The 23,275-nt window shown below is 47.2% G+C and overlaps 1 long non-coding RNA gene across 1 annotated transcript; it reads left to right on the top strand.

The window, feature by feature from the left end:
• The first annotated feature begins 1,073 nt into the window (after window positions 1-1,073).
• Window positions 1,074-4,341, top strand: LOC149367586 (uncharacterized). The gene is made up of 2 exons (XR_016287440.1): window positions 1,074-1,479; window positions 4,175-4,341. It is a non-coding gene; the product is annotated as an uncharacterized LOC149367586 (long non-coding RNA).
• The last annotated feature ends 18,934 nt before the right edge of the window (window positions 4,342-23,275 follow it).

A 23,275-nucleotide genomic window follows, 5' to 3' on the forward strand; every position in this document is an offset into this window, starting at 1 on the left:
TCACAATCTCCTTTTGTCTATAGACGGTCTATAGACTCTATAGACCAAGGTCTGTAGTTGCCTCAATTTCTTTTTGTCTATAGACGTTCTATAGACTAAAGTCTATAGCTGGCTCAATTTTCTTTCGTCTATAGATGGTCTATAGACTAAGGTCTATAGCCTCAATTTGCTTTCGTCTGTAGACGGTCTATAGACTCTCTATAGACTACGGTCTATAGCTGCTTCAATTTCCTTTCGTCTATAGTCGGTCTATAGACTCTCTATAGACTACAGTCTACAAATACCTAAATTTCCTTTCCTCTATGCACTGTACACTAGAGATAGTCTGCTGTCTATAGACCAGTCTATAACAATCCAAATTTTATCTAACAATGTTCGATACACTGACTTTCGACTAGGTATAGAACAATGCCAATTTATTTTTGCACTGCATGCTGCGGGGACCTGCATCTGGTGACCGCAACTATGTCGGGAGTCCTCCACCTCCTTCGCTATTACGGAAATTAAAAAAGTATTGCGTGAGGACATTACAACACCCACCTGTATATTTTCAGGAGCCTTGACAAGCTCCTTTTCGTTATATCGTGACGTATATTGTCAATACAGTTAAATATTTAATGCTAACAAGTAAGCCGCGGAAAGGCAGCCGTTCTTGAAGTAAAGGCGCCGCAAACTGTACTACATCGAATGAATACGCTGTCCCTTAAAGGAATCGCTCGACACAGTTCCATTCCATCTTTCGATCGTTACTGTCCAACGCGCTGAAATCAGACACATTTCATCAACGCTTCTACATTTCTCTTTAAAACGTCCTGAAAATAAAGGGGGAAAGACGGGTGTGAGAATTCAAGGAAGCGCCCATCGCTTAGAAACACCTCAGAATAGTCTCAAAGAGCCTGGTCCTCTGAGCGATTAACATCTCCCATTTATACCTTTGCAGTTTGTATTCACGTGAATAAGTTCACCGACGCAACAATCAGAAAGCCAGTATTTTTTCGTTCCTACCCTTGCACCTGTTGCTTCGGAGCCGATGACACGCTGATGTCGAGCATATCAGTTTTGTAATCACGAACACACGCAAAAAAGACGTTATGCTATGCAACATTATAATTATTATTTGAGAATTGTACCACATACTATTCGGTGGGAGATGCGGCGCGTATACAGTCAAGCAGTTAGATTTCGGTTCTCTTTTCACGAAAACAATAAGGTTTTTAGAGGGTATGCGAAGAATTCACGCTTATAAACCAGTTACCTTCTGTGGTCTTGGATATCAGATCAAGCTCCACACGGAAAGAGTGCGAGCGATAAAGATACGACCGTGAAATGGGTTTCTGTTTCACGTTTTACCGTTTTACCACGAGACGGCGGAAAATCATTCGGGCTGCAAACAACCCTGTGCGTGGCTGCATCGGGGGAGTCGGCGTTTTTTTCGCGGATTACGTTTTCTTCAAAATCCAGCTGCATCGTCCGCTTACGGTAAGTCTATACGTTTATATTTTATTCATTTGGTCTCCTAAACCACTCTAAGCAGAGCTGTGTGTGCAGAACAAATTATGTGCGCAGTGACAAACGTCCTATCTTCGTTTCTAAGGCGGAAGCCATCGGGTTCTCGACTAATGCCGCTTATCTCTGTGCCGCTGTCTTTACTAACGCGCGGAAAGGCAGTCTGTGCGATGCCCTTGATGATAAGCCGCTCCTCGCGAGCTGTCTACTAGAGTTTTCGTGTTTCAAGGTAGACGCGCGGCCAGAAATGTCGTTTAGCCTGTGAATGACGGCCGAAATGGAACTGTGCGGTAGTTAGCGCCGTGTGAGCTCAATTTACTTTGCACCTCCGAAAACGTACTTACATACACTCTCGTTCTGTGGTGGATTACATTTATTTTCTAATATTTGTGTTATTGCTTGTCTGGACCTTGGAGTGCTGTTCTTTTTGAGGTGTGCATTTCCTTCCTACGTATATGGACGCTCGCTCGGTGCGCGTCGTGGGCGCCGACGTTTCAGCAAAGGTGTCTTGTAACGCTACAGACTGGAGCGCGAGACGTTTCTCAAAGTTGTAGTTAAGCAGCGCTGAAGGAATTCTTTTAGTGTGATGGTGTAAAATTCATTGCCCGCGCGATTGGCCGGCGTGCTCAAACACCGCGAAGAACCCACGAGCTCCATCCCGTCTCCCCGTCGTTGCACACGTACGGATTCCTCCATGTCTGTCATCAGAGCCGTTGGCCGCCCCCGCTCGCCTGCGGGCACTTCATTTTGAAAGCTGGGTAAAGGTCGGCTCGACAAGAGGTGGCTTACATTTCTTTCCGAGTGGTTCGTTCATGAATCCCGCTCACGCGTGCACAGATTTCTCTAATACCATTTGCGCGAGAGGCAAAGTATGTGTTTCTGATTTCAGACTGCTAACTTACGAAAGCGCCGATGTAATTCGCCGCTTATTTGCGCCTAAAATTAAATTAAGCTCTCGTGTTACTATAGCTGCACCTCTTGAAAGAGTTAATTGCTTCATTTAAATACTTCGTACTTTGAGCGCGTTCAATGCTTTCGTTGATTTTTCTAGCAGCGTTGGGTTAGGCTACCTCCATGCAAGAAACACACCTCTTTACGGCGCTGTTGGGGCTGCACTTGAAGGAAAGACTAATTGAATTTCAGACGGTATTTTATCGTGACAGTAATTTGTTGTCTTAAACTCGCGACTGCTTTTGAAACGGCGCAGCTGCAGCCTCTGTGTGCAGTATGGGTTTTCTGAATAATGAGCGCGGCATGGAAGCGCTGCAACCCGCTTGTTTCTAAGAGCACGCGCAGATGTATGAGTATGCTGTTCCATCTTTGTGCTTCAAGTTATAGGCGCAAATCTATGGTGAACTGGTCGCTTCTGCCTGCCGGTTTTGTATAGCTTGTGCCCGTTTGAGTATCGACTTACGTACACCCGGCCAAATCTTTAACTGGCTCTGGTGTTGCATCGATAAATGAACCTTGTAAAAAAGGTGCCTTTTGGCTACACTGCTGGCATATTCATGTTGTAATTTGACACGTGAGATGGCATTTCATAGTTTCTTTTTGTTAATATAACGTTTGAGTGGAGTACTTGCGCGTTTCGATCAAAGTTATCAGAAATATTCATCGTTTGCTGCTACGAACAGCCGAAACAAGCGGAATACGCACCAATGGTTCTGGTGGCGCATTTGCACTTACTCTAGGTAAACGACTTGTCCGCCATGAAAGGAGTGGTAGTTTACCCAGAGGATGAGGCCATATGGACCAGATTCATTGCTGTGTCTGCCGCTTGTTTCAGCTGTTGTAGTGGCAGACGAATATTTCTGATAACGTTGATCTAAACACGCAAGTGCTGCACTCAAACAATATATGAACAAAAAGGAACCACGAAATGACATTTCACTCGTCAAATTACAGCATGAATATGCCAGCAGTGTAGCTAAAAGGCACCTTTTTTACAAGGTGCATTTAGCGATGCAACACCAGAGCCAGTTAAAAATTTGGCCGGGTATACCAGGCTTCACGCAGGGTATTTTGAAGCGCTTCTTCTATAGCGGTTATAAGAATAAATGCTGCAATATTCTTCTTTTTGGATCCCTGTGTAAGGTGCGCTGAATCTGTATTTTATGGAGGTGGCATTCTTAACACCTCCTTGCGAGTCAATGCAGATATGTGGCACAATTGTTCAATGTCTTCTGTTACAAATAATGTAAAAGGATTGACATACAGAAATCAGTATCAGTACTGGATTCAGAGTAGAGTGCTCCAGGGATTACGGGTCTTTGTTACAATGTTTTATGAAGACACTTATAATCTGTCGTGTATTTACTGAAATGATTGCGCCGGCGTGATAGCTCAGTGGCTATCATGTTCGTCTGGCGACCTGAAAGATGCAGGTTCGATTCCGGCCTATGCGGTCGCATTTTAATAGAGGCAAAATGCTAAAGGCTTGTGTCTCTGCAGAGTTGGCCGAAATTATTCCGCAGCCTTTCACTTCAGCGCCTTGTAGCCTGTGTCGCCTTGGGTCTTTGAACCCCATAAAACCAAACCAAAAGATCAAGATTGCCTTTCTAGAATGGCATAGCCAGGATATGCCTTTCATTGTAAAGCACATGTGTAGAGATGGTATGGGAATTTTTTTTTCAGTTCCTCTGTTATTTTTTTCCTTTGTGCTGTACAGGTGAACATGCCCGGATGATTGACTGCAGACAACAGGCCGCAAGAATGCTTCTGAGGAAACTAGCGGGACTGTTACTTTCAACATTTATGTTATTGTGCATTCTTATGGTCCATGTATTGCATATTCCCGGCCTGGATAGCTTGGAAATAAAACTAAATTTGTAAGTATATTGATTGTGTCATTTGTGAATCTGGTGACTTTTTTCAGTGGTTGTAGACTGTCTATAGGCAGTTTATAGATAATGGTCTACTAATAGTTTAGTAGACAGAGGTCTATAGACTGTCTATAGACAAAGGTCTATAGCACTGCCAGGCCACACACCTATGGAATGTCTATAGACAGTCTATAGACATATGTCTACTGGACCACTAGACTTTTGTCTGTAGACTGTCTATAGACAGTAATCTACAGGAAGTCCATGGCCATAAGTCTATAGGTCGTCTATAGTCCGTCTATAGACAAGTGTCTATAGACGGTCTATAGACAACTCTATAGGAAATGTATGGCCATAAGTCTATAGATCGTCTATAGACTGTCTATAGACATGTGTCTATAGACATCCTATAGACCTATAGACTTTCAGTAGACATTTGTCTATAGACTGTCTATAGACAAAAGTCTACTAAAAGTGTATGGCCATAAATCTATAGACTGTCTATAGACCAGTCTAAAGGATTTGTCTATAGACAGTCTATAGACTTCATAGACTAAAGTCTATAGACAGTCTATGGACTTTCTATAGAAATTTTTATAAGGGTCCACTCATAGCCGCATGCATATGCAGAGCGCGCACTGCTTCTTGGCATTGCCGCTATAAACAAATCAGCGCCGTCAGTCTGTTTCACCTTGTCCTCTGTCCGTGTTCGTAAGCGCTGGTTTTTGTACGATGGATCACCACCAACTCGCCCAATCCTCAGTTCTTCTGGAGTTCATTTCTTGTACCTGGGCTTTTTTATTTGTTGCAACCTGAACCTTTCAAACCCAGCTGCGATGTCTGCACTCATAGCCGTATGCATATGCAGAGCGCGCACTGCTTCTTGGCATTGCCGCTATAAACAAATCAGCGCCGACAGTCTGTTTCACCTTGTCCCCTGTCCGTGTTCGTAAGCGCTGGTTTTTGTACGATGGATCACCACCAACTCGCCCAATCCTCAGTTCTTCTGGAGTTCATTTCTTGTAGCTGAGCTTTTTTATTTGTTGCAACCTGAACCTTTCAAACCCAGCTGCGATGTCTCCACTCATAGCCGTATGCATATGCAGAGCGCGCACTGCTTCTTGGCATTGCCGCTATAAACAAATCAGCGCCGTCAGTCTGTTTCACCTTGTCCTCTGTCAGTGTTCGTAAGCGCTGGTTTTTGTACGATGGATCACCACCAACTTGCCCAATCCTCAGTTCTTCGGTAGTTCATTTCTTGTACCTGGGCTTCTTTTATGTGTTGCAACCTGAACCTTTCAAAAACAGCTGTGATGTGTCCACTTATAGCCGTACGCATATGCAGAGCGCGCACTGCTTCCTGGCATTGCCGCTGTAAAAAAACCAGCGCCGTCAGTCTGTTTCACCTTGTCCTCTGTCCGTGTTCGTAAGCGCTTTTTTTGTACGATGGATCACCACCAACTCGCCCAATCCTCAGTTCTTCTGTAGTTCATTTCTTGTACCTGGGCTTCTTTTATGTGTTGCAACCTGAACCTTTCAAACGCAGCTGTGATGTCTCCACTCATAGCCGTATGCATATGCAGAGCGCGCACTGCTTCTTGGCATTGCCGCTATAAACAAATCAGCGCCGTCAGTCTGTTTCACCTTGTCCTCTGTCCGTGTTCGTAAGCGCTGGTTTTTGTACGATGGATCACCACCAACTCGCCCAATCCTCAGTTCTTCTGTAGTTCATTTCTTGTACCTGGGCTTCTTTTATGTGTTGCAACCTGAACCTTTCAAACCCAGCTGTGATGTCTCCACTCATAGCCGTATGCATATGCAGAGCGCGCACTGCTTCTTGGCATTGCCGCTATAAACAAATCAGCGCCGTCAGTCTGTTTCACCTTGTCCTCTGTCCGTGTTCGTAAGCGCTGGTTTTTGTACGATGGATCACCACCAACTCGCCCAATCCTCAGTTGTTCTGGAGTTCATTTCTTGTACCTGGGCTTTTTTATTTGTTGCAACCTGAACCTTTCAAACCCAGCTGCGATGTCTCCACTCATAGCCGTATGCATATGCAGAGCGCGCACTGCTTCTTGGCATTGCCGCTATAAACAAATCAGCGCCGTCAGTCTGTTTCACCTTGTCCTCTGTCAGTGTTCGTAAGCGCTGGTTTTTGTACGATGGATCACCACCAACTTGCCCAATCCTCAGTTCTTCGGTAGTTCATTTCTTGTACCTGGGCTTCTTTTATGTGTTGCAACCTGAACGTTTCAAAAACAGCTGTGATGTGTCCACTCATAGCCGTACGCATATGCAGAGCGCGCACTGCTTCCTGGCATTGCCGCTGTAAAAAAACCAGCGCCGTCAGTCTGTTTCACCTTGTCCTCTGTCCGTGTTCGTAAGCGCTTTTTTTGTACGATGGATCACCACCAACTCGTCCAATCCTCAGTTCTTCTGTAGTTCATTTCTTGTACCTGGGCTTCTTTTATGTGTTGCAACCTGAACCTTTCAAACGCAGCTGTGATGTCTCCACTCATAGCCGTATGCATATGCAGAGCGCGCACTGCTTCCTGGCATTGCCGCTGTAAAAAAACCAGCGCCGTCAGTCTGTTTCACCTTGTCCTCTGTCCGTGTTCGTAAGCGCTGGTTTTTGTACGATGGATCACCACCAACTCGCCCAATCCTCAGTTCTTCTGGAGTTCATTTCTTGTACCTGGGCTTTTTTATTTGTTGCAACATGAACCTTTCAAACCCAGCTGCGATGTCTCCACTCAAAGCCGTATGCATATGCAGAGCGCGCACTGGTTCTTGGCATTGCCGCTATAAACAAATCAGCGCCGTCAGTCTGTTTCACCTTGTCCTCTGTCAGTGTTCGTAAGCGCTGGTTTTTGTACGATGGATCACCATCAACTCGCCCAATCCTCAGTTCTTCGGTAGTTCATTTCTTGTACCTGGGCTTCTTTTATGTTCATTCATTCATTATTACAGCGCAAAGACAAGAAGGGGACACAACAGCGCTGACTGTCAACTAAGTTTTATTCGAGACCAGTAGGGTTTTTATACACCTGGCGATCAGAACGGGAAAACAAACTTACAAGAATAGCTGTAGGCATGCGCAAGGGTACAGTAACGGCGTACAGTAATCTGTTGCAACCTGAACTTTTCAAACCCAGCTGTGCTGTCTCCACTCATAGCCGTATGCATATGCAGAGCGCGCACTGCTTCTTGGCATTGCCGCTGTAAAAAAACCAGCGCCGTCAGTCTGTTTCACCTTGTCCTCTGTCAGTGTTCGTAAGCGCTGGTTTTTGTACGATGGATCACCACCAACTCGCCCAATCCTCAGTTCTTCGGTAGTTCATTTCTTGTACCTGGGCTTCTTTTATGTGTTGCAACCTGAACCTTTCAAAAACAGCTGTGATGTGTCCACTCATAGCCGTACGCATATGCAGAGCGCGCACTGCTTCCTGGCATTGCCGCTGTAAAAAAACCAGCGCCGTCAGTCTGTTTCACCTTGTCCTCTGTCCGTGTTCGTAAGCGCTTTTTTTTGTACGATGGATCACCACCAACTCGCCCAATCCTCAGTTCTTCTGTAGTTCATTTCTTGTACCTGGGCTTCTTTTACGTGTTGCAACCTGAACCTTTCAAACGCAGCTGTGATGTCTCCACTCATAGCCGTATGCATATGCAGAGCGCGCACTGCTTCTTGGCATTGCCGCTATAAACAAATCAGCGCCGTCAGTCTGTTTCACCTTGTCCTCTGTCCGTGTTCGTAAGCGCTGGTATTTGTACGATGGATCACCACCAACTCGCCCAATCCTCAGTTCTTCTGGAGTTCATTTCTTGTACCTGGGCTTTTTTATTTGTTGCAACCTGAACTTTTCAAACCCAGCTGCGATGTCTCCACTCATAGCCGTATGCATATGCAGAGCGCGCACTGATTCTTGGCATTGCCGCTATAAACAAATCAGCGCCGTCAGTCTGTTTCACCTTGTCCTCTGTCCGTGTTCGTAAGCGCTGGTTTTTGTACGATGGATCACCACCAACTCGCCCAATCCTCAGTTCTTCTGGAGTTCATTTCTTGTACCTGGGCTTTTTTATTTGTTGCAACCTGAACCTTTCAAACCCAGCTGCGATGTCTCCACTCATAGCCGTATGCATATGCAGAGCGCGCACTGGTTCTTGGCATTGCCGCTATAAACAAATCAGCGCCGTCAGTCTGTTTCACCTTGTCCTCTGTCAGTGTTCGTAAGCGCTGGTTTTTGTACGATGGATCACCACCAACTCGCCCAATCCTCAGTTCTTCGGTAGTTCATTTCTTGTACCTGGGCTTCTTTTATGTGTTGCAACCTGAACTTTTCAAACCCAGCTGTGCTGTCTCCGCTCATAGCCGTACGCATATGCCGAGCGCGCACTGCTTCTTGGCATTGCCGCTATAAAAAAATCAGCGCCCTCGGTCTGTTTCACCTTGTGCTCTGTCCGTGTTCGTAAGCGCTGGTATTTGTACGATGGATCGCCACCAAGTCGCCCAATCCTCAGTTCTTCTGTTGTTCATATCTTGTACCTGGGCTTTTATTATGTGTTGCAACCTGAACCTTTCAAACCCAGCTGTGATGTCTCCACTCATAGCCGTATGCATATGCAGAGCGCACACTGCTGCTTGGCATTGCCGCTATAAAAAAATCAGCGCCGTCAGTCTGTTTCACCTTGTCCTCTGTCCGTGTTCGTAAGGGCTGGTTTTTGTACGATGGATCACCACCAACTCGCCCAATCCTCAGTTCTTCTGTAGTTCATTTCTTGTACCTGGGCTTCTTTTATGTGTTGCAACCTGAACCTTTCAAACCCAGCTGTGATGTCTCCACTCATAGCCGTATGCATATGCAGAGCGCGCACTGCTTCTTGGCATTGCCGCTATAAAAAAATCAGCGCTGTCAGTCTGTTTCACCTTGTCCTCTGTCCGTGTTCGTAAGGGCTGGTTTTTGTGCGATGGATCACCACCAACTCGCCCAATCCTCAGTTCTTCTGTGTTCATTTCTTGTACCTGGGCTTCTTTTATGTGTTGCAACCTGAACCTTTCAAACCCAGCTGTGATGTCTCCACTCATAGCCGTATGCATATGCAGAGCGCGCACTGCTTCTTGGCATTGCCGCTATAAAAAAATCAGCGCCGTCAGTCTGTTTCACCTTGTCCTCTGTCCGTGTTCGTAAGCGCTGGTTTTTGTACGATGGATCGCCACCAACTCGCCCAATCCTCAGTTCTTCTGTAGTTCATTTCTTGTACCTGGGCTTCTTTTATGTGTTGCAACCAGAACCTTTCAAACCCAGCTGTGATGTCTCCACTCATAGCCGTATGATTATGCAGAGCGCGCACTGCTTCTTGGCATTGCCGCTTTAAAAAAATCAGCGCCGTCAGTCTGTTTCACCTTGTCCTCTGTCCGTGTTCGTAAGCGCTGGTTTTTGTACGATGGATCACCACCAACTCGCCCAATCCTCAGTTCTTCTGTAGTTCATTTCTTGTACCTGGGTTCTTTTATGTGTTGCAACCTGAACCTTTGAAACCCAGCTGTGCTGTCTCCACTCATAGCCGTATTCATATGCAGAGCGCGCACTGCTTCTTGGCATTGCCGCTATAAAAAAATCAGCGCCGTCAGTCTGTTTCACCTTGTCCTCTGTCCGTGTTCGTAAGCGCTGGTTTTTGTACGATGGATCGCCACCAACTCGCCCAATCCTCAGTTCTTCTGTAGTTCATTTCTTGTACCTGGGCTTCTTTTATGTGTTGCAACCTGAACCTTTGAAACCCAGCTGTGCTGTCTCCACTCATAGCCGTATTCATATGCAGAGCGCGCACTGCTTCTTGGCATTGCCGCTATAAAAAAATCAGCGCCGTCAGTCTGTTTCACCTTGTCCTCTGTCCGTGTTCGTAAGCGCTGGTTTTTGTACGATGGATCACCACCAACTCGCCCAATCCTCAGTTCTTCTGTAGTTCATTTCTTGTACCTGGGCTTCTTTTATGTGTTGCAACCTGAACCTTTGAAACCCAGCTGTGCTGTCTCCACTCATAGCCGTACTCATATGCAGAGCGCGCACTGCTTCTTGGCATTGCCGCTATAAAAAAATCAGCGCCATCAGTCTGTTTCACCTTGTCCTCTGTCCGTGTTCGTAAGCGCTGGTTTTTGTACGATGGATCACCACCAACTCGCCCAATCCTCAGTTCTGTAGTTCATTTCTTGTACCTTGGCTTCTTTTATGTGTTGCAACCAGAACCTTTCAAACACAGCTGTGATGTCTCCACTCATAGCCGTATGCATATGCAGAGGGCGCACTGCTTCTTGGCATTGCCGCTATAAAAAAATCAGCGCCGTCAGTCTGTTTACCTTGTCCTCTGTCCGTGTTCGTAAGCGCTGGTATTTGTATGATGGATCACCACCAACTCGCCCAATCCTCAGTTCTTCTGTAGTTCATTTCTTGTACCTGGGCTTCTTTTATGTGTTGCATCCTGAACCTTTGAAACCCAGCTGTGCTGTCTCCACTCATAGCCGTATGCATATGCAGAGCGCACACTGCTTCTTGGCATTGCCGCTGTAAAAAAATCAGCGCCGTCAGTCTGTTTCACCTTGTCCTCTGTCCGTGTTTGTAAGCCCTGGTTTTTGTACGATGGATCACCACCAACTCGCCCAATCCTCAGTTCTTCTGTAGTTCATTTCTTGTACCTGGGTTCCTTTTGTGTGTTGCAACCTGAACCTTTCAAACCCAGCTGTGATGTCTCCACTCATAGCCGTACGCATATGCAGAGCGCACACAGCTTCTTGGCGTTGCCGCTATAAAAAAATCAGCGCCGTCAGTCTGTTTCACCTTGTCCTCTGTCCGTGTTCGTAAGCGCTGGATTTTGTACTATGGATCACCACCAATTCGCCCAATCCTCAGTTCTTCTGTAGTTCATTTCTTGTACCTGGGCTTCTTTTATGTGTTGCAACCTGAACCTTTCAAAAACAGCTGTGATGTGTCCACTCATAGCCGTATGCATATGCAGAGCGCGCACTGCTTCCTGGCATTGCCGCTATAAAAAATCAGCGCCGTAAGTCTGTTTCACCTTGTCCTCTGTCCGTGTTCTTAAGCGCTGGTTTTTGTACGATGGATAACCACCAACTCGCCCAATCCTCAGTTCTTTTGTAGTTCATTTCTTGTACCTGGGCTTCTTTTCTGTGTTGCAACCTGAACCTTTCAAACCCAGCTGTGATGTCTCCGCTCATAGCCGTATGCATATGCAGAGCGCGCACTGCTTCTTGGCATTGCCGCTATAAAAAAATCAGCGCCGTCAGTCTGTTTCACCTTGTCCTCTGTCCTTGTTCGTAAGCGCTGGTTTTTGTACGATGGATCACCACCAACTCGCCGAATCCTCAGTTCTTCTGGAGTTCATTTCTTGTATCTGGGCTTTTTTATGTTTTGCAACCTGAACCTTTCAAACCCACCTGTGATGTCTCCACTCAGCCGTATGCATATGCAGAGCGCGCACTGCTTCTTGGCATTGCCGCTATAAAAAATCAGCGCCGTCTGTCTGTTTCAAATTGTCCTTTGTCCGTGTTCGTAAGCGCTGGTTTTTGTACGATGGATCACCACCAACTCGCCCAATCCTCAGTTCTTCTGCCGTTCATTTCTTGTTCCTGGGCTTCTTTTAAGTGTTGCAACCTGAACCTTTCAAACCCGGCTGTGCTGTCTCCACTCATAGCCGTATGCATATGCAGAGCGCGCACTGCTTCTTGGCATTGCCGCTATAAAAAATCAGCGCCGTCTGTCTGTTTCACCTTGTCCTCTGTCCGGGTTCGTAAGCGCTGGTTTCTGTACGATGGATCACCACCAACTCGCCCAATCCTCAGTTCTTCTGTAGTTCATTTCTTGCACCTGGGCTTATTTTATGTGTTGCAACCTGAACCTTTCAAACCCAGCTGTGATGTCTCCACTCATAGCCGTATGCATATGCAGAGCGCGCACTGCTTCTTGGCATTGCCACAATAAAAAAATCAGCGCCGTCAGTCTGTTTCACCTTGTCCTCTGTCCGTGTTCGTAAGCGCTGGTTTTTGTACGATGGATCACCACCAACTCGCCCAATCCTCAGTTCTTCTGCACTTCATTTCTTGTACCTGGGCTTCTTTTATGTTTAGCAACCTGAACATTTCAAACGCAGGTTTGATGTCTCCACTCATAGCCGTATGCATATGCAGAGCGCGCACTGCTTCCTGGCATTGCCGCTATAAAAAATCAGCGCCGTCATTCTGTTTCACCTTGTCCTCTGTCCGTGTTCGTAAGCGCTGGTTTTTGTACGATGGATAACCACCAACTCGCCCAATCCTCAGTTCTTCTGTAGTTCATTTCTTGAACCTGGGCTTCTTTTATGTGTTGCAACCTGAACCTTTCGAACCCAGCTGTGATGTCTCCACTCATAGCCGTCATAGGTCGGCACACTCACTCATGAGTGCACTCATATCGCCTCACTCACACTCACGTCTGTGAGTGTGAGTGTGAGTGAGTGGTCATGAGTGCGAGTGGACGTGAGTGTGAGTGCGAGTGAGTGGATATGAGTGTCGGTAATCATGAGTGTGAGTGCGAGTGAGTGGATGTGAGTGTGGGTGGTCTGAGTGTGAGTGCGAGTGAGTGGAGGTGAGTGGGGGTGGTCATAAGTGTGAGTGTGAGTGGACGTGAGGATGAGTGGACATGAGTGCGAATGCGATTGAGTGGATGTGAGAGTGAGTAGAGGTGAGTGGGTATGATTGATGAGTGGATGTGAGTGGGCGTGAGTGGCAATGAGTTGTTGTGAGTGGATATGAGTGACAATGAGTGGTTGTGAGTGGCAATGAGTGGATGTGAGTGGTGGGTGGAAGCGACAGCGAAGTCGGCCGCCCATGTTTCGTGACGCTGATACCCGCTTAGCTATTTTCATGTTGTTGACAGCTGTGGGAAGCAAATATTCACTACTGAAGGCGCTCGAGGCAGCATAAGGCATCATGCCGGTGTCTTTGGACAACCGAAGGAAAGGATTCCGCTGGCACGAGAACGGCAATCTTTCGTTGCTTTTGTTGTTCACCGTTGGCACGGGTGCAGGCCCTTCGCGGATGCAGTGAGCCGCTACAAGTTTTTTGTGACCCTTTATCGAATTTCGCATTGCCAGTCCTGAAAATATAGATATGTCTCTTGCCATGCTCCCCGCATGGCTCGATCTCGTATACATATGAGTTACAATGCTTACTGCTGAAACAACGACTGTCCGCTGCTTGGCAATAACTACCGTAAGTTGGGACCTCGGGTGCTGCAGTGGACTTAGGTTTTTTTTTTCTTTGCCCAGGTGTGCGCATTGCAGAGCTCTCATCTGGCCGTAATTTGTTCATAGGCTCTGACCCATACGGTAACCCGACCTCCTTTATACCAGGTCTTGAACTGCACAAACCCGGCTCAAGCCCGGAAACGACGCGAAAACCAAGTGCGCTTTTCGGTAACGCCAGAGGATTCTTGTTTCTATCATGTACTTTAAAGAGCCCAGCGTCGAAAATCAAGCATGTGGCTTTTATCATTTTTTTTTTGTATGCATAGCATCAGGCACGGTAATGTCTTTGACGCCCAAGGAGATATCCAAAACGGCAATATTTTATGTTTTAATTTGCGCCAGAAATTATTGTTTCGTGCTGATGGTGGTAGTGAAGTTCGCGGTCCTGTGCATTGTTTGTCGCGTCCGGGTTCGCGATAAAGGATTGTCCATTGAATTTTTTTTTCTGCCCTCCGCACAACTACAGGGAGGGGGATGAGTCACACTGGCTGCCCAGCGGTATAAGGGGAGCGGGATAGCGAAGGATTCCGAGAATAAGGGAAAGGCCAAACACCCTCCGGGAACATATACGTCAGGTCGCATCCCACTGTGCACGTTTTTGCGGAAAGGCGGATCCTAGTCGTGTAGCTTTTGTCCCATGTCTATGGCAGCACGCGTTGACAACTTGAGGCGCGGTCAACAGGACATTGCCACGCTAGCTACAGGCTTGAAGACAGTTTGTAAGTGACGGTACTGAACAGATGGGCCTTGAGGTGACTTTCCCCGAACCTCAGTTTACCACAGGTTGAAACAACCTGCACCGTGGGAAATCGAGAATTTTTGCGAAGCTCGCGGGACGAAGGGAGAAACCTCCGAAATCTTGATGGTGGAAAATGTACATATTTGTGCAGTGTTTATGGAGGTGAGTTATCTTCTCTCCAAAAACACTGATTGGCTGTGTTGTCCTTTTACAGTTGTTGATTGGCGACGTTTTCCTTTCCCCAATGATTTATTGGGTTGTTGTTTGTGGGGTTACCTGATTGGTTACTGTCTCCACCGACGGCAGGGTCATAGGGTTTAAAATCAAGTGTTTGGGCGGGAGCGAGGGCTGGTTTCGTCACGTAAAGCTACTGGTCAGTCAAATGTAAACAAGTTTTCTCCTTGCTTGTATCTTCCTTTGTTTTATTAATTGGTAATAAAAAGTTAACCGCTCCAGATGTGTCCTCTGGCAACGTGATCGAGCAATATCGAATCTGCAAAACGTCAAACACCCTTCAATAATCATCATCAACGTAATTTACCTCTACAAGATTGAGAGGGAAACTCAACTGTGATGAAACGTTGCGGCGATTTTCGGCAGTGGATATGAGGTGGCAACCAAATTGCCGGACCTTTTTGATTGGTTGGACGTACAGTTCGAAATTAATTTTTATGTACTCGGAAAAGGGATATAAAATGGAATGTGTCTGAGTATTGTCATCGTTTCACTCGAGAAAAAAAAAAAACTACAGAAGAAAAGCAGTACACGCGACTGAAAGTTAATAAGAATCTAGCTAGGGCGACAGTTTTCGTTTCGCTTAAAGTATCGTGCAAGCGAGTGCTGCTAAGGCACTGAAGAAAAAAACATACGACGCCACAGCCAAAAATGTGACCAGAAGAGAACACTGAGGGCGGCGGGCGGAAGGGGGCCATGAGCTTTTCACAAACAGTTGGAAGGGTGCCGACATATTCGACTCTTAACTGTGCTCGCAGCACAGAAAAGAGTTGAATATTAAGCTCCCCCACGCTCTCCGCGGAGTCCAGAAAAAAAAAATGTTTTTTCTTTGGTCATGAATAGGCTCCCGTCAGCGTCATGTAAGCAGAACTAAGCCGTTGGCAATATGAGCAGGTGGGGGCTGCACTGGCAAGTCAACAACTCAAAAGAAAACATTCGACAGAAGTCTGTCTGGTTGGGGTGCTGGCAGAAGGGGTGCTGGCAACGCACAAACCGACCAGCTCTATCGGTCGCCTTCTCCCCCGCCCAAATACCGGCAACCCAGAGAAAAGGCCCAGGGCGTCGTGTACAAAATTCCGTGTTCCGTCTGCCCGGCGTCGTACATAGGGGAAACGAAGAACTTCGCGGAAAGGATGAGCCAACACAAAGCGGACGTCCGTCACATGAATCGTCAACGCAGCGCCGTGGCCGAACACTGCGAAGGGTGTGACCATCCAATTGACTTCGACAGCACCATTGTATTGGAAACGGAAGCTAACCCACGCAGGAGGCTTCTACTCGAGTCATGGCACATTCAGCAAACACGAGAGAATGTAATCGTTCCCTGGGGACTCTCCCCTCATCCTACGTCCATGGGCTGCGGCCATTGACCCGGAGGTCTGCGCTCGCCCGTAGTCACACCGTGAAGAAGGGGCCGAGCCGGTCCCGAAACGTCGTGTTTTTTCTGTATTTTACTTGGTTGGCGTCAATTACCTTCTCCTAACAAGTCAACAACTGCATACAAGCTTCCGCTGCATGTATGCGAGGCTTGGTTCTCATTTGTGCCGCCTAATCTTCGGCATTTGGCGAGTGAAACCGAAATGAGCTCCTGAAATGCGATTTTGTTCATTTTTCGTGTACAGCAAGGGGATTAACTTCTGTTGGCACGCACCTATTTCAGCAATCTTACCCTAACTGATATCTGGACAGCATGAGGCATCATTTGAAGCAGATACTATGATTTCCACCAAGAACTTCTGGATAGCGCTTTTTCCCAGTAAAGTCATATCATTTCAGATTGGCTCAAATTGGCTAACAAGTTAGCTGCATATGCATTCTTCCGAGAACGACATTGGAGAATAATCGGGTGCAAAGTGAGCACCCCCTATTACCACGCGGATGCGCATGTGGTCTCCGCATGCACTGGCCTCAAAAACACCGCGTTGGTTTGTAAAACTCCCTTCAGACAGGGATTATGGGCAATACAGAAAACGTACTGCCTGCAGACATGTACAGTACACAGATCGGCCCCACATAGTAAGCTTAGCAGGTTTTGTAAATGGATTGATAATGGCACCCTCCCCTAGCATCGTTATACGCGGGGAAATCCTCTACTTGCGACCCATTCTAGCCATTTTCCTTTGCGTGAGGAAATCACTCGATCTTTTGAAAAACACGCTCCATTTTCCATGCCGCGAAAAGTATTCATAATCGTCACTTGACTCTAATGAGTTGATGCAGAGTCACGGACACGTCATTGTCAAGGAAGACCAAATCTTGGTAGACACCATCCAAGAATATTGTCAAGGCAAACTCATTATTATTACTTGCACACCGTCATAGGCACACGCACAAGGGAAGGAGGTGCGCCCCCCCCCCTCCCCTTCCCCCCTAATCGGCAAGTCTGCCCCATACATTTAATCTGTCGGACCTATTCGGTCATTGTTTACAGTGCAGTGATACCGCCAAGCAGGTTTTTTAACGGCCAAAAACCTCTAATGTTGCGTTCCAAGAACTGTTTACTTGCCAGGTCATTTTGGAGGCAATCTTTTCAGTTTTTTTTTTTGCTGTGACAGTGACCAAAAAACAAATCTGTCATAGTTTCTGTGGTCTAGAGAGAACGGAAATTACTCCGGAAGCGCGATGCTACATCAATGCTTCAGCGACGCAATGGCTGCCTTCCTCTGCCGGTACTCATGTGGTGAACAAGGGAGGGAAATCCTCAGGGTGTTTGCGAACGTTTCAACAAGAGGACTGTCTTCGTCTGGGTGGAGACAAGACCTCTTGTGGAGACGCTGGCAATACTGTGAATCTTTCCCCTCACTTGTTCACATTTTGGGCGTCAAAAAAACCAGCCGCTTATACTCTCTATACCCTATATTCCTCTGCCGATGTTACAGATTAAAATAAAAACTACACCTCTATAATATCCTGTATATTTAGCAATTCCATCACATGGAAATAAATGTTTTATAATCATTCCTCATATTTGCTCTCCGTTTTGGCGGCAGGGGCCTAGGTGAGAGGTGGTTGGGTGGGGGGCGGGGAGGAGGGGGGGCGGCACTGCGCTAAAACTTGGCTCATTCTCATGCAGAACCCTGCGCACGCCTATGGACACTGTTCAAAAACTTGTCTAAGCATCTCAGCTGCTGACGCTATACAGGCAATCATCGTCTCAGCAGCAAGCGCAGGAGCACAGGTGCGTAGCATTCGGTGCATGGAATATGCGTGATGAGTGACTACTTTCTTCGAGCATCGAAACTGTGCAAATTGGCCAAATAGCCCAACAAAGCCTGGGCAGCTCACCCCTACATCTTTGCGACTCAGGATAATGTTAGGGGAGCTACGAGGGAAGTCGCCGCGACAGTAAATCTCTCATCCCCTCCGTTGTCAGCAAACAAGGAAACAGTACACTGAACGTAAATGCGAGTGAGCGGACATGAGTATGAGTGTGAGTGGAATTGAGTGCGAGTGAGTGGTTGTGAGTGTGAGTTGTCATGAGTGCGAGTGTGAGTGAGTGGCTGTGAGTGTGAGTGGACATGAGTGTGAGTACGTGTGAGTGGTTGTGAGTGCGAGTGGTCATGAGTGTGAGTGTGAGTGAGGGGTTTTGAGTGTGAGTGATGATGAGTGTGAGTGCGACTGAGTGGTTGTGAGTGCGAGTGGTCATGAGTGCGAGTTTGAGTGAGTGGTTGTGAGTGTGAGGGGTCATAAGTGCGAGTGTGAGTGAGTGGTTGTGAGTGTGAATGGACATGAGTGTGAGTGTGTGTGAGTAGTAGTGAGTGCGAGTGGTCATGAGTGTGAGTGTGAGTGAGCCACTGCTCATGGTGCCGAGGTATGATAGCCGTATGCATATGCAGAGCGCGCACTGCTTCTTGGCATTGCCGCTATAAAAAAATCAGCGCCGTCAGTCTGTTTCACCTTCTCCTCTGTCCGTGTTCGTAAGAGCTGGTTTTTGTACGATGGATAACCACCAACTCGCCCAATCCTCAGTTCTTCTGTAGTTCATTTCTTGCACCTGGGCTTATTTTATGTGTTGCAACCTGAACCTTTCGAACCCAGCTGTGATGTCTCCACTCATAGCCGTATGCATATGCAGAGCGCGCACTGCTTCCTGGCATTGCCGCTATAAAAAATCAGCGCCGTCATTCTGTTTCACCTTGTCCTCTGTCCGTGTTCGTAAGCGCTGGTTTTTGTACGATGGATAACCACCAACTCGCCCAATCCTCAGTTCTTCTGTAGTTCATTTCTTGAACCTGGGCTTCTTTTATGTGTTGCAACCTGAACCTTTCGAACCCAGCTGTGATGTCTCCACTCATAGCCGTATGCATATGCAGAGCGCGCACAGCTTCTTGGCATTGCCGCTGTAAAAAAATCTGCGCCGTCATTCTGTTTCACCTTGTCCTCTGTCCGTGTTCGTAAGCGCTGGTTTTTGTACGATGGATAACCACCAACTCGCCCAATCCTCAGTTCTTCTGTAGTTCATTTCTTGAACCTGGGCTTCTTTTATGTGTTGCAACCTGAACCTTTCGAACCCAGCTGTGATGTCTCCACTCATAGCCGTATGCATATGCGGAGCGCGCACTGCTTCTTGGCATTGCCGCTATAAAAAAATCAGCGCCGTCAGTCTGTTTCACCTTGTCCTCTGTACGTGTTCGTAAGAGCTGGTTTTTGTACGATGGATAACCACCAACTCGCCCAATCCTCAGTTCTTCTGTAGTTCATTTCTTGCACCTGGGCTTATTTTATGTGTTGCAACCTGAACCTTTCGAACCCAGCTGTGATGTCTCCACTCATAGCCGTATGCATATGCAGAGCGCGCACTGTTTCCTGGCATTGCCGCTATAAAAAATCAGCGCCGTCATTCTGTTTCACCTTGTCCTCTGTCCGTGTTCGTAAGCGCTGGTTTTTGTACGATGGATAACCACCAACTCGCCCAATCCTCAGTTCTTCTGTAGTTCATTTCTTGAACCTCGGCTTCTTTTATGTGTTGCAACCTGAACCTTTCGAACCCAGCTGTGATGTCTCCACTCATAGCCGTATGCATATGCAGAGCGCGCACTGCTTCTTGGCATTGCCGCTGTAAAAAAATCAGCGCCGTCATTCTGTTTGACCTTGTCCTCTGTCCGTGTTCGTAAGCGCTGGTATTTGTACGATGGATAACCACCAACTCGCCCAATCCTCAGTTCTTCTGTAGTTCATTTCTTGAACCTGGGCTTCTTTTATGTGTTGCAACCTGAACCTTTCGAACCCAGCTGTGATGTCTCCACTCATAGCCGTATGCATATGCAGAGCGCGCACTGCTTCTTGGCAATGCCGCTATAAAAAAATCAGCGCCGTCATTCTGTTTCACCTTGTCCTCGGTCCGTGTTCGTAAGCGCTGGTTTTTGTACGATGGATCACCACCAACTCGCCCAATCCTCAGTTCTTCTGTAGTTCATTTCTTGTACCTGGGCTTTTTATTTGTTGCAGCCTGAAGCTTTCAAACCCAGCTGTGATGTCTCCACTCATAGCCGTATGCATATGCAGAGCGCGCACTGCTTCTTGGCATTGCCGCTATAAACAAATCAGCGCCGTCAGTCTGTTTCACCTTGTCCTCTGTCAGTGTTCGTAAGCGCTGGTTTTTGTACGATGGATCACCACCAACTCGCCACATCCTCAGTTCTTCGGTAGTTCGTTTCTTGTATCTGGGCTTCTTTTATGTGTTGCAACCTTAACCTTTCAAAAACAGCTGTGATGTGTCCACTCATAGCCGTATGCATATGCAGAGGGCGCACTGCTTCTTGGCATTGCCGCTATAAAAAAATCAGCGCCGTCAGTCTGTTTACCTTGTCCTCTGTCCGTGTTCGTAAGCGCTGGTATTTGTATGATGGATCACCACCAACTCGCCCAATCCTCAGTTCTTCTGTAGTTCATTTCTTGTACCTGGGCTTCTTTTATGTGTTGCATCCTGAACCTTTGAAACCCAGTGTGATGTCTCCACTCATAGCCGTACGCATATGCAGAGCGCACACAGCTTCTTGGCGTTGCCGCTATAAAAAAATCAGCGCCGTCAGTCTGTTTCACCTTGTCCTCTGTCCGTGTTCGTAAGCGCTGGATTTTGTACTATGGATCACCACCAATTCGCCCAATCCTCAGTTCTTCTGTAGTTCATTTCTTGTACCTGGGCTTCTTTTATGTGTTGCAACCTGAACCTTTCAAAAACAGCTGTGATGTGTCCACTCATAGCCGTATGCATATGCAGAGCGCGCACTGCTTCCTGGCATTGCCGCTATAAAAAATCAGCGCCGTCAGTCTGTTTCACCTTGTCCTCTGTCCGTGTTCTTAAGCGCTGGTTTTTGTACGATGGATAACCACCAACTCGCCCAATCCTCAGTTCTTTTGTAGTTCATTTCTTGTACCTGGGCTTCTTTTCTGTGTTGCAACCTGAACCTTTCAAACCCAGCTGTGATGTCTCCGCTCATAGCCGTATGCATATGCAGAGCGCGCACTGCTTCTTGGCATTGCCGCTATAAAAAAATCAGCGCCGTCAGTCTGTTTCACCTTGTCCTCTGTCCTTGTTCGTAAGCGCTGGTTTTTGTACGATGGATCACCACCAACTCGCCGAATCCTCAGTTCTTCTGGAGTTCATTTCTTGTATCTGGGCTTTTTTATGTTTTGCAACCTGAACCTTTCAAACCCACCTGTGATGTCTCCACTCAGCCGTATGCATATGCAGAGCGCGCACTGCTTCTTGGCATTGCCGCTATAAAAAATCAGCGCCGTCTGTCTGTTTCACCTTGTCCTCTGTCCGGGTTCGTAAGCGCTGGTTTCTGTACGATGGATCACCACCAACTCGCCCAATGCTCAGTTCTTCTGTAGTTCATTTCTTGCACCTGGGCTTATTTTATGTGTTGCAACCTGAACCTTTCAAACCCAGCTGTGATGTCTCCACTCATAGCCGTATGCATATGCAGAGCGCGCACTGCTTCTTGGCATTGCCACAATAAAAAAATCAGCGCCGTCAGTCTGTTTCACCTTGTCCTCTGTCCGTGTTCGTAAGCGCTGGTTTTTGTACGATGGATCACCACCAACTCGCCCAATCCTCAGTTCTTCTGCACTTCATTTCTTGTACCTGGGCTTCTTTTATGTTTAGCAACCTGAACATTTCAAACGCAGGTTTGATGTCTCCACTCATAGCCGTATGCATATGCAGAGCGCGCACTGCTTCCTGGCATTGCCGCTATAAAAAATCAGCGCCGTCATTCTGTTTCACCTTGTCCTCTGTCCGTGTTCGTAAGCGCTGGTTTTTGTACGATGGATAACCACCAACTCGCCCAATCCTCAGTTCTTCTGTAGTTCATTTCTTGAACCTGGGCTTCTTTTATGTGTTGCAACCTGAACCTTTCGAACCCAGCTGTGATGTCTCCACTCATAGCCGTATGCATATGCAGAGCGCGCACTGCTTCTTGGCATTGCCGCTATAAAAAAATCAGCGCCGTCAGTCTGTTTCACCTTCTCCTCTGTCCGTGTTCGTAAGAGCTGGTTCTTGTACGATGGATAACCACCAACTCGCCCAATCCTCAGTTCTTCTGTAGTTCATTTCTTGCACCTGGGCTTATTTTATGTGTTGCAACCTGAACCTTTCGAACCCAGCTGTGATGTCTCCACTCATAGCCGTATGCATATGCAGAGCGCGCACTGCTTCCTGGCATTGCCGCTATAAAAAATCAGCGCCGTCATTCTGTTTCACCTTGTCCTCTGTCCGTGTTCGTAAGCGCTGGTTTTTGTACGATGGATAACCACCAACTCGCCCAATCCTCAGTTCTTCTGTAGTTCATTTCTTGAACCTGGGCTTCTTTTATGTGTTGCAACCTGAACCTTTCGAACCCAGCTGTGATGTCTCCACTCATAGCCGTATGCATATGCAGAGCGCGCACAGCTTCTTGGCATTGCCGCTGTAAAAAAATCTGCGCCGTCATTCTGTTTCACCTTGTCCTCTGTCCGTGTTCGTAAGCGCTGGTTTTTGTACGATGGATAACCACCAACTCGCCCAATCCTCAGTTCTTCTGTAGTTCATTTCTTGAACCTGGGCTTCTTTTATGTGTTGCAACCTGAACCTTTCGAACCCAGCTGTGATGTCTCCACTCATAGCCGTATGCATATGCGGAGCGCGCACTGCTTCTTGGCATTGCCGCTATAAAAAAATCAGCGCCGTCAGTCTGTTTCACCTTGTCCTCTGTACGTGTTCGTAAGAGCTGGTTTTTGTACGATGGATAACCACCAACTCGCCCAATCCTCAGTTCTTCTGTAGTTCATTTCTTGCACCTGGGCTTATTTTATGTGTTGCAACCTGAACCTTTCGAACCCAGCTGTGATGTCTCCACTCATAGCCGTATGCATATGCAGAGCGCGCACTGTTTCCTGGCATTGCCGCTATAAAAAATCAGCGCCGTCATTCTGTTTCACCTTGTCCTCTGTCCGTGTTCGTAAGCGCTGGTTTTTGTACGATGGATAACCACCAACTCGCCCAATCCTCAGTTCTTCTGTAGTTCATTTCTTGAACCTCGGCTTCTTTTATGTGTTGCAACCTGAACCTTTCGAACCCAGCTGTGATGTCTCCACTCATAGCCGTATGCATATGCAGAGCGCGCACTGCTTCTTGGCAATGCCGCTATAAAAAAATCAGCGCCGTCATTCTGTTTCACCTTGTCCTCGGTCCGTG

Source organism: Amblyomma mixtum, chromosome 1 (genome assembly GCF_055824585.1).
Source record: "Amblyomma mixtum isolate Tamu chromosome 1, ASM5582458v1, whole genome shotgun sequence".
NCBI lineage: Eukaryota > Metazoa > Arthropoda > Arachnida > Ixodida > Ixodidae > Amblyomma > Amblyomma mixtum.